The sequence below is a fragment of the Cygnus olor genome, chromosome 10 (assembly GCF_009769625.2).
Source record: "Cygnus olor isolate bCygOlo1 chromosome 10, bCygOlo1.pri.v2, whole genome shotgun sequence".
Lineage (NCBI taxonomy): Eukaryota > Metazoa > Chordata > Aves > Anseriformes > Anatidae > Cygnus > Cygnus olor.
In genome coordinates, this window is record NC_049178.1 from 3,517,513 (window position 1) to 3,534,507 (window position 16,995).

The window sequence follows — 16,995 nt, forward strand, 5'->3', positions numbered from 1 at the left end:
TTGCTTTACTTTAGTTTATTATTTGCTAATAATTCATAACAAAATTTAGACTTGATCTATGCAAAGGTATTTCTGATAGTGCTATAGATTATACTTGGCTTGCACCAGGCCTCTTCTTCAGGGGACTGGGGCACAGTGACTCAGCGCCCTCTGTAGCAGGGCCCGAGCCCCTGAGGCCTGCATGCTGAGGCCTTGTCCTGCCCTGCCTGTGCAGATCGACTTCCAGAGCTGCTGGGAGCCATTTTGCAGACGGGTGTGTGCCTGTGGTAGGCAAAGTAGCATTAATTGTATAGAAACTCCCTCTCACCCCCGTTTCAACTCCTTTTTTAAAAAAAGCTCTAACGAGGGGAGGAGAGGAGGGCTTTCCACATACTTTATTTTTTAAATCCAAACTTGGCATGTGGCAAACTTGAATGAGAAAAGTCATCTAAAAGGTGACACGGTTGTGTCTGGTGACTAACATCCATAAGGATTAGGAAAGGGTGGAGCAATTTTTGATTGAAAGCAATTATGATGAAATCCCAGTCAAGTTGTGGTATCTGCATTGAGGGAATTCATTCCTGAAGGGGAAGAAAATGTCATGCTAACAAAACAGGCGCGTTCACTGAAATACGTTTGGCAGATGTTCAAGTACTCAGGAGGGAAGTGTTAGGAAAACATTCTAAATAATGTGAGGATCATACTGAAATACAACTAAAAAATAAGAGTACTCAGAATTAGAGTACAATTACTGTTTCTGAAATACCTTTCTCTACTAATCAAAGTTAGCCCCAGGTCTCCTGTGCCTCTCTGAGGCAGAAATGCAGAGTGAGGGCCTACCTTCTAATGCTTTTTTGTAAAGTGGCTTAGATTACTCTCCTAGATACTGTAACCGGATCACAATTATTGGAAGATGTTTGCTTGTGACAGCAGACATAAAGTCCTCACAAAAAAGTGATTGGTAATAAATGATGGAATTCCCTCATATGGTTCCACCCCATATGTGGGAAGGGAGCCGCATGACACAGTGCAATGGTATTGTCCATAAGTGTTTTGTTGAATCAGTCTCCGGAATCAGCAGGCATATGTCTGCTTGCATTCCTGTACAGCAGCTGAGTACAGCCACAAAACAAGTCAGTGAGGTACCTCAAATGGGTGAGGTATAAAGAGCCTATTTTCAGTTCAAAGTTCATCCAGAAAATTCCTGCCCATCGAACAGCCATGCTGCAAAGAATTGTTCAGCTATCACTTTAATCATTATCTCCCCATTTCCCCCCTTAACCAGCACAGCCACATAATAAAATGTTGAACCAACCTTTTCTGCTGAAATTCTTCCTGGTAAGGAGTCAGGATTATTGTGTGGAACTTTAGGAGAAGATTTTTCTAGCAGCATGTTTGCTGACTTTTGTTCTTTATATGAAGTTTACAAGAAGCAAGATGCCTCTTCCTTCCAGTTCCCCCAGTTAGAGATACAGCTGGAGTAGGGCAGGGACCAGCTGGGGCATGTTGTTCTAGCTGTCATCTCTGACAGAGGGTCTCCTAAGGAGCAAGCAGTCAGGTAATATCCCTTGAAACCACCTTTAGTGCTCTAGACAGAATCAGTGTGTACCAATCACTTTTGGCATTTTCCTTAGCTAGCTTTTTTAATGTATATGCGTGTTTGTCAGGAAACTGGCCTAACATTGTCTTGTAGCAAGCTGAGCGTAGATGGGGTTCTTGAATGAATGCAAGGGGAAGTCTTTAGGGGGAAAAAACAAACAAACAAACAAACAAAACTAAATCTTGAAGGCGAAGTGTTGTTTTTTGTGTGGTTCTGAGGAAGCAGTAACAGTACAGGAGCACAGGGGCCCTTCTACTCCACAAATGCAACAGCCAGGTATTTGTAGCTACTCATAGGTACTTACAATATCTATGAACTTAATTGTTAGTTGTAACAGTAAGTGCACATGTTGAACAAGTGTATGTTGGTATTAGGTCTTTTAGTGAAGAAGATACTGCTCGTGTTTTTACTTAAAAGCCACCGGCCCATGGGTCTAGGCTTAGATCTGCATGAATGTGGTACATAAATACTGCCTGCAGCTTGCACTGCTAGGGGGTACCAGGCAGTTAACTTCCATGTAAGTAGAAAGAGGTGTGTACCAGAACACGTTCCCCTAGTTTTCCTAAACACCCTGGCCTTTCCTTACAGGACATATCCAGTGATCCTCTGCCAGCAATACACTTTCTGTATAGCTACCTACTCAAGAGACTTTGAAACTCTGACGTTCACCGTCATCTTTCCTGGCCTTTTCTGTGACATGCCACTTGCACCCCCGTTATGCTGCATCTTATCATTTCACCGTAATTGTACTGAAACAACATGATGTAGCAACTGCAGGTGAAGAAAAAGTCCTAGAGATAGCATTTGGTTGACAGACAAGGTATGTGAATTCAAATTAATTCCTTTTTTTTTTTTTTAAGTGTTTTTCCTGGTAAGGCAACTAGACGTTCTATTCATATTGTTATATAGTTATGTTAGTCTTTATAGCTATGTTAGTCGGTTTATTACCCCCACTTCAAAAACTTCTGTCTCATTTTTAGTTTGAACTAATCTGGGTTCACTTTTCAGCTGTTAACTTCAGTGGGAAAACTGCTTGGTGTAACTGGGCACGAGATTTGGAGATACAGTTTCTAAGGTTCTCCTCATGAAGCTTGCAAAATTAAAACAAGAATGGGAAACTAATTTTTCTCCTTGATTCATATTTATCATCACGGTATTTGAGCTGTGAATTTACCAACAGTAAGCTCAGTACCATTTTCTGTATTTTTCCTCATACCACTTGTCCTTTCTATCTTCAGATCTATTTTTATCACAGGTACTGTGTTTACCACTGCAGGTGGCCAGCTCCAGAGCTTTCTGTATTAATAAACCATTTCCTGCAATATATGTCTTCACAATTCAGCACAGCATCTTGTTTCTTTGTTTAGTGTGCTAAAATCTCTATTTCAAAGCTTCAGGGTCTGTTTTACCATAATTACTAAATGGATTGCAAGATGCAGTTGTTATTTTCCATTTACAGCCATTGTGTACATGTTTATAATTCACCCAATCATCTGCTTTTGAGTTCCCTTCTTAGTTACTATGTCATATTTAAAGTGCTCTTTCCATTTTGCCTAGTCCGAAGGACTATCTTGTACCTCTCACTTTTGCATTTATCATCAATAAGTTTATTTTCAAGCTGTTGTGTTTATAGATGTCACTGTTGTGACATTTTATTTTTCTTCCATTTGTCATAAGGGAGTGGTTTCTTACTGAGTAAATACGAGGTAAGGCGAATAAAAACTAAGATTTGAAGTTGTAGCCACAAACATGCATCCTTTGTGTTAACTCTTGTTACTTCTAGGAGTTATTCTCATTGCTGTTCAGGTAAGAAAACAATTTTCCATTTAAGCAATGAAAAAATGTTAAACATCTTAATGTTACACAGCTTATTTCTAAATATAGACTGCACCGATCCAGATGGTGTAGTAGATAGGGTAGTTCCACAGTACTTATACGTATCTGCATTTAGAACTATTTAATGGCAGACTTGCACACAGTTAAAAAGATACTGATTTGCTTTTGGTTGTCTTCTCCTGGCAAAGCTTCCTGGTAAGTGGCTGCTTCACATGTACCAGATAACTTGATATCATCCTAAACAAAGGTCTAGGATTTGTACTGAGATTACTGTACTATCTCTCACAAAGGAAAGGAGACCTCAACAGAGATAATGTAGTATTTTTTTGATTTGTGATACTGAGTTCACATAACCCATGTGGTTCAGCAGGTGTTCAGCTCCTGCTACAGTGTCATCAGACTGAGTCAGTTTTGAAACCTGACCTGTAATATCCAAATGTGAAGTGGGGTTGGGGACAGCACTATGAATGTTAATGTCACTGTTAATGAGCAGTGCTTTGGACTTTTTAGGGAAAATGGCAGAAGGAATGAAGGAAAAATCAAATAGTTCTAAAGTAGCATAAACAGAATATAGAAAACAAATCTCTAAATAAAAATTAGTACACCTGCTTGAATTCTGACAGTTATTTCTGTTTCTATTGAGGCGGAATTTTGACCTAGGAAGGGGGAAAAAAAATTAAAAAATGAAAGCATGTTAAAGGAAAATGTAATGAAAAATCAAATGATGGAATTGACTCTATTCTCTATCAGAGGCTGTAAGTTTGATGAATTTAAAGAGAAAAGGCTTTAAACCAAGGGTTATGATGGAAGAAGCAGAAAGAATAGCTCTCTGAATGTTGCTTTTGGCACAGAATCCATGTGAGAAAAGACAGCATGTGGCCTAGACACAGAATTCAGTTATGAAGTCTAAACTGCAGCAATTTCAAAAGGAACATTCCAGTGTAGGATATTTTTGAGCCAAAGAGCAGTTTATTTCCTTCCTAAAGCTCCTGATAGATGTCTAGATGGCAATATTGGGTCAACTGATAATGCCTACAAAAAATGTGGCAGTGTGTCCTACTCTAGGGTCTATTTTATCCAAGAAAGGTCAGGATAACTGCATCTGCATTTATGAAAACCACAGAATAAAAATGATGCTGACTTGCATCTTTTCTTCTCTCAGAAGATAAGTGGCTGTTCATTTGTGAGACATGCACAGAGTCAGAATTTTATAAGAACAGAAAATATTAACCTGAGTTGCAAACACTGTTCTTTAGTATTAGGGAATCCATATGCAGGCATCTTCTGGATCTTGTCATCATGGATGTTGTTACATGTAAGGACAAGGATGCATAAGAAAGAGCTTCCAGAGAGTTTTCTTGTGCAACTGTTATCACTCTTAACAGCAAATAACTAGTGAGGTTGTCATCCAGTGGGATCCACTGAGGGGACAAGGGGTGGCAGGGGCAGGGCTAAAGGGGGGATGGAGGAGGGAGGAATATCATTTAATAAAAGAATGGTTTGGTGATGATCTGAATACCAAACTTAAATGGGCACTAGGCAGACAATACTGGGCCTTGTTTGGGATAGTAATTGGAGAAATCATCGGAGTGCAACAGCTTCCTCACATGAAAATCAGCTTGACTTTCAGGACTTACAGCATCAGTAAGCATATCTGCAATAACAGAATAGTGTGACGTTACTGCAGTTTGCATGGTAGTACAGGAATTATTTAGATCCTTAGTTCTTTAGATAGTTCTTTAGATCAATGTTGTTGATTTTATTGTGGAAAAAAAATGAAGTCCAGAGGTGGAAGGAAAAAAAAAAAAGATCTGAAGGACTGTCTAAGCTATCAGGAAACAAAAAGCTTCATGGTGTTTTCTGACCCAGGAAATATTCCATTCCCTATTGTGCAAGCTAATTCCCACACGAGAACATCCTTTTTACATTTGGTATTGAAAGCATGATATAACATAACCACAGAGGCAGACCAGTAATCACTGCAAACGGGATTTGAGAGTTTGGCTGTAACGATGGTATCCATAGTAAGTAATTTTAAGCCAATGCGTGTTAATAGCTTGCTGTGACCACCTTTAAAGAAAGAAGCAGAATTGTCTAGGTAAAATCCAATGACTGAAAAACAGCTTGCTGATAAACAGCCTCTGAAGTTCTAGAAATAGTTTTAAATATTATTTTTTTTTTTCTCAAAGATGAATACATCTTTGAAAGAGACAAGAGGTGGGAGATACTTCTGTCTTTTGTGGCATATGTTTTACTTAGAAAATAGAATTCTGAGAACCTGTTAAGTAAGAAACTGCCCTTAGTAACAAAATAGTGAAAATTGTCATATTTTACCCAAAAGGAAAGGAAAAAAACTCATTTTCTAAAGTAATAGCCTGTAATTTGACAGCATGAGTCATTTGTGTTATTATGAGTGAGTCATAAATAGAAGAGGCACTAAAAGAGTTATTTTTCAAAGTGTATCAAGGTAACAAAGAAACTACCTAAAAAATGTTGCAGGTAAGATAACGATCAATTGGGTAGTCTAAGTCAAAGCTTATTTGAAATGTTTAATGAAATTTACTCATTACAAATGCTATTCTTATGAACTTTTTATTATTTTCAAAATGAGTGGTAAAAGCCGATTTAACTTATTTGTTTTCCTGTAACAGCCAATTAAATGGCCTTTAATGGAAGTTGGATCATATTTATAATAAAAATAGTAAGAAGCCTTGACTTTCAGTATTATGATCGATCTTCTACCAATGGAGATCAAGACTTGAACTCTTCTGCCACATAGACTTTTAATTCAAGTCACCATGAGCATTACCAGACGTATTAGCAATAATTCAGCTTCATTTTCATGATAGTTTCTATGTACATTTGAGCTTTACCCAGATGTAGGGATAAATTGGATAGGGGGAGGACGGAACCAGGAACTTCAGAATAATAGTAGGGATATTTTTAGCCTGGATCCCTAAAGAAAGGAGGCGTTTTCAGCCACACTGTCCCCGTGTCTGTTTGCTGTAATTAAAACTTACTGTTTTAATTTTTAACCTGATTCCAACCAAATTAGATAATAGAATGGGCATCTAAATGATAATTAAGTCCTCATGATTTTTGCAGAACTTAATCGCTATGTAAAGGAAACTTTATATTTTTAGTGCTGTGAGCCCATTCTTTGCTAGCTTCTAGACAACCCACAAAGACGCAGACCTTTACAATTTTAGTGAGAGTTCGCAATCCTCCATGAGGATCAAATCTGTAAGAAACCAGGCATCAACAGAATTTCTTTTCATCCCAAACAGAGAATATAGGATTTGATTATATGGAAGAAGTGCTATATAATAGAATTTTCTTAATATTTGTGAACAGAAAATACACAGTGGAATAAAGCAGCAATATCCAGTGCAACAGCTAATTATGCAATATATAAATAGAATCAGTTGTGGAAAGCTGAAGATTTCATGTGAAAAAGAAAGCTTCATGAATGGTACAAGTTAAACCAACAAAGAATCAAGTCAGTAATTTACATCTTATGATTGCTCTGCACCACTGAATGGAATTCATTGTTACTTTGAGTGTTTACTCATTGTTAATAATAAAATCTGCAACAATGGCAGGCACAAAACCAATATCAAGTGGGAAAGAATGAACTTGAATAAAAAAGGAGAACAAAAGGAAAAACTAAGCTGAAAGCAAGTTTGAGCTAGAGGGGGGAAAAAAAAAGCAATTCTTTCTGGAAGTAAACATGATGTTATTACACAGAAAAAATCATTTGAATTAGTCTTGCTACTTAGTAGTGAATAATGCAAGATAGCACCTATCCTGCATTTCTGAACTTGGGAGTTCTTAGCTGTGTAGATTTTTCTATGTCTTTTCTCAAGCATGCACATTTTTTTTCAATGGAATTCCCTTGGTTTTTGGACAACTAAAACCAGTAAATCAGCACACTCCCCTTGACTGCACTCAGAGAAGTCATTTGCAAACTTCTCTTTCCTAAGGGTCTGGCACAGTAGAAGCAGCACGGCTGTAATTGATGAACTCGTTAAGGTACCAAAAGATTTGAGTACTATTTCAACCATTATTACAGATTTCCAGGCTGAATTATGCATCACCGTGCAATTGTTTGCCATCCTTTATTTAGCCTACGATTTGCCTGATGTGATTCCCATTTCTGTATTTGTACGCTACCTAGCAATGTGGAAGGCAGGAGGAGGATTGGGCTGGCATTTCCCATGGTACCAGTAGCCTTAGTGTTTCCTTGGTTGCTTCTGAGTGTTCAAAATTCATGTGCGGACTAATCTAAAGTCCATGTAATTGTGGAGTTGTTGTTGTTGTTTTCTCTTCCAAAAGTTTTTTGAAATAATTAAATTGGGATATATTTTAGTTTTTTATCCATTCTGTCTTTATATTGCATGTATGTAGAAAATTAATCAAAGATAGCAGAGAAGTTACACAATTCTTGAGTTTTTGTTTAGTATTGTGCAGAGACATCAGATTGGCCTTAATGTATGAAATAAATACCTACCAGCTGCATGACTACAGATATGTTCTGATGACCTTTATATCCAGCTATCTTGGCAGAATCTGGGGAACTATCACAAGTAGACCATGTGTGGCTTTTCTATTCTTTGCATTCTGGATGATAGAAGAAAAATTGTAAACTGCTGTCAGCTCCCTTAAACAAAGGAATTAAAATGTTAATCTGATCACAGTGAGTTAAAACTCAACAGCTTAAGCTGTGAGTATCTAGATAAACTCCATAACAATTACTAGCTATTGTAATTGTAGTTATATATTTATATAAATATATAAAACATAAAAATCCTTACCTTTCAGCCTGCAAAAAAGACTGCAGTCTACCTGTAGTACTAGAATTCACAATGTAATTTGAGTGACTGAATGCACTTTATTCTCTATATAATTTTCTCTTTGTTCTCTACATAAATTCTCTCATACATTTCTCTCATACATTTTCTCTTTATACCTCTCTGCCTTTCATCATCGCTCAATAGTCATCTTCGGATTTGAAGTTCGTGGCCAGGTCCTGGTATAATTTGGGGTTTCATTCATTTGCTAGATTAATTTTTCATTTTATGCTGGTTTAATATATACCAGTGGAAATAAATGGCCTTGATTCTAGCATAGTAAGTATCTTTTAGGGAGAAAAAAAAATAATTGTTGTCCTGAGCATCTGACCTCAGCTGGTTCTTTCTCACTGCCAACTGTTTCTTTCATGAGAAGAAAATGAATAAAGCTACCAAACAAAAACAATATTTTCAGCAAGTATCCAAACATTTAAGGCTAAACATCCTGCTTGGAATGCCATGAGTTAATTCCTAATCAGAAATTGAACTGAAGGATTATTTTGGAAAGATTGTAGAAGTACTGATTTAATAGGAGTGTTTAAAGGTTAACTGGAGTGTTTTTTATGGTTGTTGAATAATTTTTTTCCCACTGACTATTTAGTTCTGCATGATGCTCTCTAACATGCTGGAGCTCGTATTGTCTATGTTACGTAAATTATTAGGATTGTTATAGTTTCTATATTATACTTCTCCTTTACTGCAAAATTTGGATGTGGGCGGTTTTCTTGGCCTCACTGATATGAGATTCTTCTGCAGGAAGAGGTAGATAAATGAGATATAGAATCCTAGAATGGCTTGGGTTGGAAGGGACCTTAAAGATCATGTAACTCCAACCCCCCTACCATGGGCAGGGATGCCACCCACTAGATCAGGCTGGCCACAGCCCCATCCAGCCTGGTCTTGAACACCTCCAGGGATGGGGCATCCACAACTTTCTCTTGGCAACCTGTTCCAGTGCCTCTCTCTACCCTTGCAGTGAAGAATTTCCTCCCAATGTCTAGTCTAAATCTATTCTATTTTAGTTTAAAACCATTCCCCCTTGTCCTATCACTATCTACCTGAGTAAAGAGTCCCTCTCCAGCCTTTTTATAAGACCCCTTTAAGTATCGAAAGGCTGCAGTGAAGTCTCCCCCAGAGCCTTCTCTTCTCCAGGCTGAATATTTTGTCTTTCCTCCTCACAGTTAGCATCTCTGAAAGAGCTATTCTCTCTCATTTTAACAATGATGGGCAGTGAGCTTTGCTGCTGGGTGTTTATTTTTGCTGTCAAATAATTGATATTGCATGTCATTAATAATACAGGTATGATCCTTTCCTGCAGATACTTCCTTCAGTTTGTTTGAAAGCTGTGCATGGTAAAACAAAAATCTCAGGCTCTTCAAAGTTGGAAAGTTTGTGGGGGTTTTGTTTATAGAATCATAGAATGGTTTGGGTTGGAAGTAGAATCTCAGTTCCATCAGTGAGTCACAGTAGTAGTATGTATAGAAAGCACTGGACAGAGAAATTTTTCTCCTAAATATGAGGGCTGTGAAGGAAGGCAGTGTGTTTTGTTATTTAGAAAATTGCACTAAGCCATGAGCTTAACTGTGACTTTAGAACATCAGAGATTTGGAATCCGTGGACTTCAGATACATATCAGTAGATAAAAATTGTGCTATTTTGGGAAGAGAAGTATTCAAAACTCAAATGCTGTTTTTCTGTATCTGTTATACCTATGTCTGGCCTCCTCCCTGAAGACAACATCTTTGTATATGCAAATGTGCATCCTTTGTTTACTGCTCTTAATATGTCTGTCAGCAGCACTTTTCCCTCTGACTTAACTTGTGAATTGATCTAATGATATACAAGTACCAGATTCCCAACCCTGTAAATTCAGGGTTTCCTGGCAAATAACATTTAATTTGGGTAATAATACTCTTACAGACCAAGAGTGATGGCTTCAAATTCTTTAGACGTATTCAAATACTCAGCAACCTTGTTCAACAACCACATCTTGTCATTTAGACACCAATGAATTAACATAACATTTTGTCAAAAGATGTTTTCTGTATGATTTGGCTGTTGTCTTTCTGCTGATTCACCCAGTATGTTTAAGTGTCGTTATTTTGATATAGTTGGACTGTGTACTGTGAGTACACGTATTTTCAGAAAATCTGTCAAATGTCATTTTCAAGTCATTAAATTTGCGCTGCAACAAAGGAGGCAGAATTACAGAGTGGTATTGCTTTCCAGAAGACTATTGTAAATGTGTCAGAATTCATTCTGGCTTTTGCATGTAGGCTTATCTTTGAACAGCATCCTGCTGTTAGATTAGTGATTGCTATCGTGAATAAAATCTCTTTGGTTTCAGCAATAAAATAAACCAGTTTATATATAGAAGCTACTGTTGAATAGGACCTTAAATATTTATTTCCTGCTCTTCTTGTGAAATGATCTTCAAGGTGAAGCCTTTCATCTAATGAAACAATTCCAGCAGTAAAGCCCAGGTCTTCAGACAGTTATGGTTTTACAAATGAAAGTTGGTAGCAGAAAGCAAGCTATTAATGTTGCTTGTCTAATTAAAAACATTGCTGCAATTCTATGAGCTTAAAATTGTAAAACTGTCTTCCTATGATGAGCTTTGTGGTGATCCCAAAGACAACCAGCATCAACTGCATTTCAGGCTACTTGGAGAAACCTTGTGGTAAATAGCTTGACCTCATGTGTTACAAATGTACCACCTCCTGTGCTTGTGCTTGTCTTGGGATTTTAAAAAGAGTTGTCTTGAGTCTGAAGTTTTGGTATTGGTGGGCCAATAGTTTCTTCATAGGATTTGAGAAACCATTGTATAAAACATGAAGGTCTCTAGTTGTACAGTGCAGTTTTACAAGTGGAAGTCAGCATTGTTGTACCTCTGAAAGTAAAACACACGAACAGCTTCTCAGAAGTAGCCTCAAAAGAGGCACAAAAAAGCACCAAAAAAAAGCAACAAAAAAAAAAAACAAAAAAGCACAAAAGAGAAAATGTTGAACAAGGTATTGAAAGCAAATACAGAGAGGTAGGAGATGGCTTTTACTTTCTAGGTAGGTTTATACAACAGCATGAGACTAGTGAAGGAAATAAGATTAACAGTCTTCATCTCATTTTTATGAGAGCCTGGATGTGTGGAATAAAACTCAGGAGAAGAGAGCAAGGAGGGAGGGAAGACTTCCTCTAAGTAGTTAAACTTAAAAATTGTGAGTTTTCTTAAATTCTGGGTCATCGTCCTTTCAGGTTAATGTGGTATAACTTTGTGTGAGCAAAGCACATTTGCTTTGCTGCTAGATTTTGGACATAAAGTTTTTTTTGACACCAAGTCTCATGTATTGCACTATTCAATTGTGATTTAGGACTTGTGTTAAGTTATTATTATAAATTTCTCTTACGCTATATGCATGAGTAGATGAGACTATAGTAAGTCTGCTATTAATGTTTTAGGTTGTTTCATTCCAGGTAGCTAAAATGTTTGAAATGAATATTTTTCCACTACCTGCAGCTACTCAGAAACACACACTGTGTATTTAGCTGAATTCAAGCAATAAGAACTGCTAACATAAAATATTTCAGGGCCACTGAGCTTTAGAAATTTTGTTCTCTGAGGTCAGATAATTTCTAAGTCGCTGTTCGTTGCATACTAAATGTTCTGTAATTTTGTACCCAGAGGTTCAGGCAATACTTTTAATGTAAAACACAGACGGTTTATTTTAAAAAACAAAACAAACAAAAAATTATTGTATTTTCAGATAACTTTGGAATTTCTCAACAATGACTCCTCAGATCTGCTCTTAGAATGAAACTAGAAGAGTCCTAGATTGCTGGAGCATTCAGAATATATTCAGAATATTCTTAGTATTTTCAGAATATATATTCTGTATAGTTTACTCTGTGATTATATTAAATCTGAAAATAAATGATAGAATCATAAAATATGTCAAGTTGAGACCCACAAAAATTGAATTCCTGGCTCTGCACAGGACTACCCCAAAATCAGACCCTATGTCTGAGAGCACTGTCCAAATGTTTCTTGAACTTCAGCAGCTTGGTGCAGTGACCACTGCCCTGGGGAGCCTGTACCAGTGCCCGACCACCCTCTTGGTAAAGAACCTTTCCCTAACACCCAGCCTGACCCTCCCCTGTCCCAGCTCCATGCCGTTCCCTCAGGCCCTGTCGCTGTCCCCAGAGAGCAGAGCTCAGTGCCTGCCCCTCCGCTCCCCTCGTGAGGGAGCTGCAGGCTGCCATGAGGCCTCCCCTCAGCCTGCTCTGCTCTGGGCTGAACAAACCCACGGACCTCAGCCACTCCTCACACGTCTTCCCCTCCAGAACCTTTCACCATCGTTGTGTAGCCCTCCTTTGGAAGCTCTATAAAAGTTTTATATCCATCTTGTACTGTGGTGCCCAAAACAGCACATAGTACTTGAGGTGAAGCCACATCAGTGCAGAGTAGATTGGGACGACCGTTTCCCTCAACCAGCTAGCAATGCTGCGCTTGGTGCACCCCAGAAAGATATTCTAGCTGTCTTCCAAGATAGTTGATTACTTTGCTTAAATCTCTTACGCTTTGTATTAATACCAACTTCTGTCCTAGAGTAATGAAAGAAGTTCACAGTTTTCTCATGCAAGGAAACATTCAAGATGGATTAATGCATTTCTTTAAAAAGTGCGGGGGGAGGAGGGTTGTTTGTTACAGGCAGATAATGGTGTGAATTATACAGTCTACTCACCTAACCTTTTCTGAGATAAACTCCTTCCAATGTAGTTATGCTGCTCTGCAATTTCACTTTACATCATTAGAAGAGAGCAAGAGCTCAAAACTTGTGTCTTTCTGGTTTTGTTTTGTTGGTGAAGAATCATCTGATTTAGGCATGAACCAATAAGTACAGGCATTCCTCGAACAGCAGAAGTAGTTTCATCTTGACTGTTTTCCTGTATGTGAATCTGACTCACTGAGTTGCTTTTTCCTCAGCATCTCTGTTTAGTTTCTTAGCAGTAGCATTTGAATTTATCCTCAATGAGAGGATCCATAACAGCTGGAAGTTACACAATTTTACCAGACTGTTCTGGAGCTGATGGAAAATGACAAGTTATCAGCCACCTTAGTGGGCTTAGAAAGTCCATAAAATGAATTTCAAAGGGGAAGAAATGAAGAGGAGTGCTCCCTTCCATAATGTGTAATTTTGGGTATGCCTGGAACATTTCTGGGACACTGGGAACTGTTCTTGAGAACAGTTCTTTTCTGGGAACCGTTCTTGAGAATATTTAATTACGAAAATTTCACAGTGTTTCAAAGTAACCTGTTCCTAAGCTCATTTCTAGTTTTCCTGCCTTCCAACATGGTATCTAACCCCAAATCTATCATGCAGCAAATTAAGATTTTTTTTTTATTTTTTTTACTGTCCAACCCTTGGAGCAGAATCTCTATGCTTTATCACTCTTTGACATGCTGAAAGCTCACTTCTCTCACTCTTATTTTCCCCTCCTTGTCTCTTTCCAAGATCAAACAGCCCATGATTTCTTTTTTCATGACTTTGCTTTTTCTAATATATACTGTTTTGAATAATTATTAATTGAATCTTCTTCTGGATACAATTTTCTTAGGTCTGTTTGTCTGCCACAGAATACCACTATAAGGAAGATTATTGTCCCTCTAGTAAAAGATTGGGAATTAAGTCGTGCATGAGCTCCTGCAAATTCAAAGAGCAAATTGGTAGTAGATCAAGAAAGAGAGCTGAAATCTCCTGTCTCAGTACAACGCTATAACTGGATTACATATGTTACTGCATTCTAAACACTTTCCTCAGAATAATATGAAGTTCTCAAGCAGCTTTCTTTGAGCTGTCTGTTCAGAAATCCAATTCATTTCCTGAGATGCTGAGCCCAAGACAAATTGAAGTGTACGATTCCAAAACTCTCCCACTTCAAACAAAGCTCCAGTCTCTTTTGAGAACTCTCCTAAATTAGAACCAAATGTCACTGCAGGTTAGTTGACTGTTTTTCTCTCACCCACTCTTTCCTAAAGTGGCAGTATGAATTGTGAAGTACTTTTTGCATGTGACTAAACAGGCACCTATTTACATGAATTAATTTGTCTGTCTGCTTGATTCATCCACTGCTCAGGTTTCTAATTCAGAATATCTTACAGTTGCCTTAATATCTGTAAATTTGGATAAGCTTTTAGCATGGTAATGTTGCACCTATATTGCTCAGTCACTACTTGCTGTTCAAAACTTTTAGCAGCAATTTCCCAGTGGTTTTTGAGCTGGGTTGGAGCTCCACTGTTACAGTCCAAAACTATTGCTCAAAGCACACCTAGATATCTGTACTTTCTTTGTGTGATGGAATTATGGGAACTTCCATATCGAAAGTAGCTAGTAAACTTGTGGCTCCAACACAAGTGGAGAGGCCCGTCCCACAGACACTACATCCTGTAATTTTCTGTCTCTACAAATGCTCATATACAAATACTTGTGAATAACAATTTTAGTCATTTTTATCAACATGTCTTAATTAGTATGACTATGCAAATCTGTGGATACCCTTTTGGTGAATACGTTTCATTATATGGATTTGCATGTGCAAAAAGACAATCTTGTTCCTGGCATAGCGGTGCCTTGATTGCCTGCAGCTGCTGAATTTGCATGCGCCTTGGCTTGTGGTCATTTGTAAAAATGCAGAAGCATTTTTTCAAAGTTCATAAATAGCTTTCAGTTATCCATTTAATGGAAAATGATTAGAACATGAAACTGTGAGAATTCATGTGACAAGAGTCTCTAAAGTGAGCTAAGATCTACGTCTTAGGCATTAAAGTATGTTTCCTTTGTCTACATTACAACATGGCTCTTGAAATCCCTTCACTTGGATCACCAAGCTTATAAGGCCGTATATAATGCAGTATTCCCTTTGATTAAGTTTGCAGTAAAGCGTCCCCAAGGAGAAGATGAACTAGGTTTACCTCATGATCTGTCAGGGAACTGTTTTTTTCTCCTTTCCTTACCACTATGTTGCATGTTACACTTTACAGGCCACCATTTTATTAATGTTTTCTACTGTTATTCGCCTCCTGCTTAATGTAAATTTTAACATTTTTATATCCTTTATGAAACACTTACACCTATAAGACTCTTCAACTGAGGATTGTATTTTTGGATTTTTGTGTGGAGAAGGATAATAGAAAGAAGGGAAAGAACTGTTGTTTCCAGAGCCCAAGGCACCATTTTAGTGCTTGATATAGAACTGTAAGGTATTCGATTGCTGAGAATCCAAGTGTGATGTAAATCAGAATCGTTAACCTCATCTCATCATTGGGAAAGCTGAAGTAAACAGAGCTGACTTGCCCAAGGACCCTCTGAGGCCAGTGGCAAAGCCTGTGTTTGTGCTGAGTTCTTTGCTCAGTCTATGACCCTGTCACTCTGAAGAGAAAGTGTGAATGGAAAATGCTAACAAACAGCGATGTAGTCGGAGTGACATACAGCTCGTCAGTTCCCAGGTATACATGGCTAGAAATAAGATGCGTTAGCTTTCTGTAGAAAATGGCTTGCCTAAATGCTGAAAGACTGAAGTTTGCTACAAGTCAGTGGTCAATAAACCAGTGCTTGTTCTAAATATTAAAATAATGACAACTACTTTTTAGCACATCTGAACTTTTGAGTACATTTCAAAGAATCAGCCAATAGTCCCTTAACTAACGATTATGTGAGAAGTGCAATGTAAGGCTCAGAGAAGAGGAGAAACATGCTGGTTTTTTTGACAATCTGCTTTGAAAAGTGTGTGAACGTATCTCTGCTAAGAATCTTGCAGATCAAGAATTGTTTAATGCAGCTAAGCCAGGCATACTTAGTAGGGCAATACCATAAGTCCAATGCTGAAGTTACCGAAGGTGACTTTTTGGAGTTAAGAGTGGGAAACCGATGTTTTGAAAGAGATACTTTTATTTGCATATAATTTAGAAGTATTTTCCCGTTAATACAATTAAGTTCATTACTCACATAAAGGGGGATCTTATTCCATTGCACACATCACATCAGCATTACATACTTCAGATGAAAATGTTTCTTTCATAAACTGGTATGTGACAATCTTGCCCAATGATATTTAAGTACTGAGCTATTTAAGTACCATAATTTGTTATCTGGGGTGAGTCTGGGATAAATTCCTGGTACATGCATTTTCTTTCTGCTTTTTTCTTCCCCATTTCTTTAGATTTTTCTAGTGAAAAAAAAATAATGTTGTGCCTTATTCATCAAAGTACTTAAGTATGTAACTAAAATCATGCCTAGTTAATTAGTCCCATTTAAGACTGTTCTACTCAAATTCATAAACTTTCTAGCGTACCAGTGTTATATACTAGATCAGGGCTTTGAGCAGAGAAAGATACATATGGAATTTATTTAACTGCATAAAATTTCAGGTTGTAATTCAAAAGTCTCTTGCTGTGTTCAAAGACAAACAGCCAAACTCTTTAAAATAATTAGATGGTATTTACATACTCCTGAAGGACTTTAAGATGTTTAATCCAGCAGGAAAATTGCTGTTTAGTGGACAATGGCGAAAAAGCATGACAAATTTGTACTGTTATTATTTTTGAGAATGTTGGCAATTAGAACTAGACAAGAATAAAGCAACATAGTTAACTAATGGCAGAAACGGATCTATTTTCTGACTTTCACTAGTGTGTAGCTGGTACAGATGTCATTACCTAAAACACAGTATTTTTCCTGT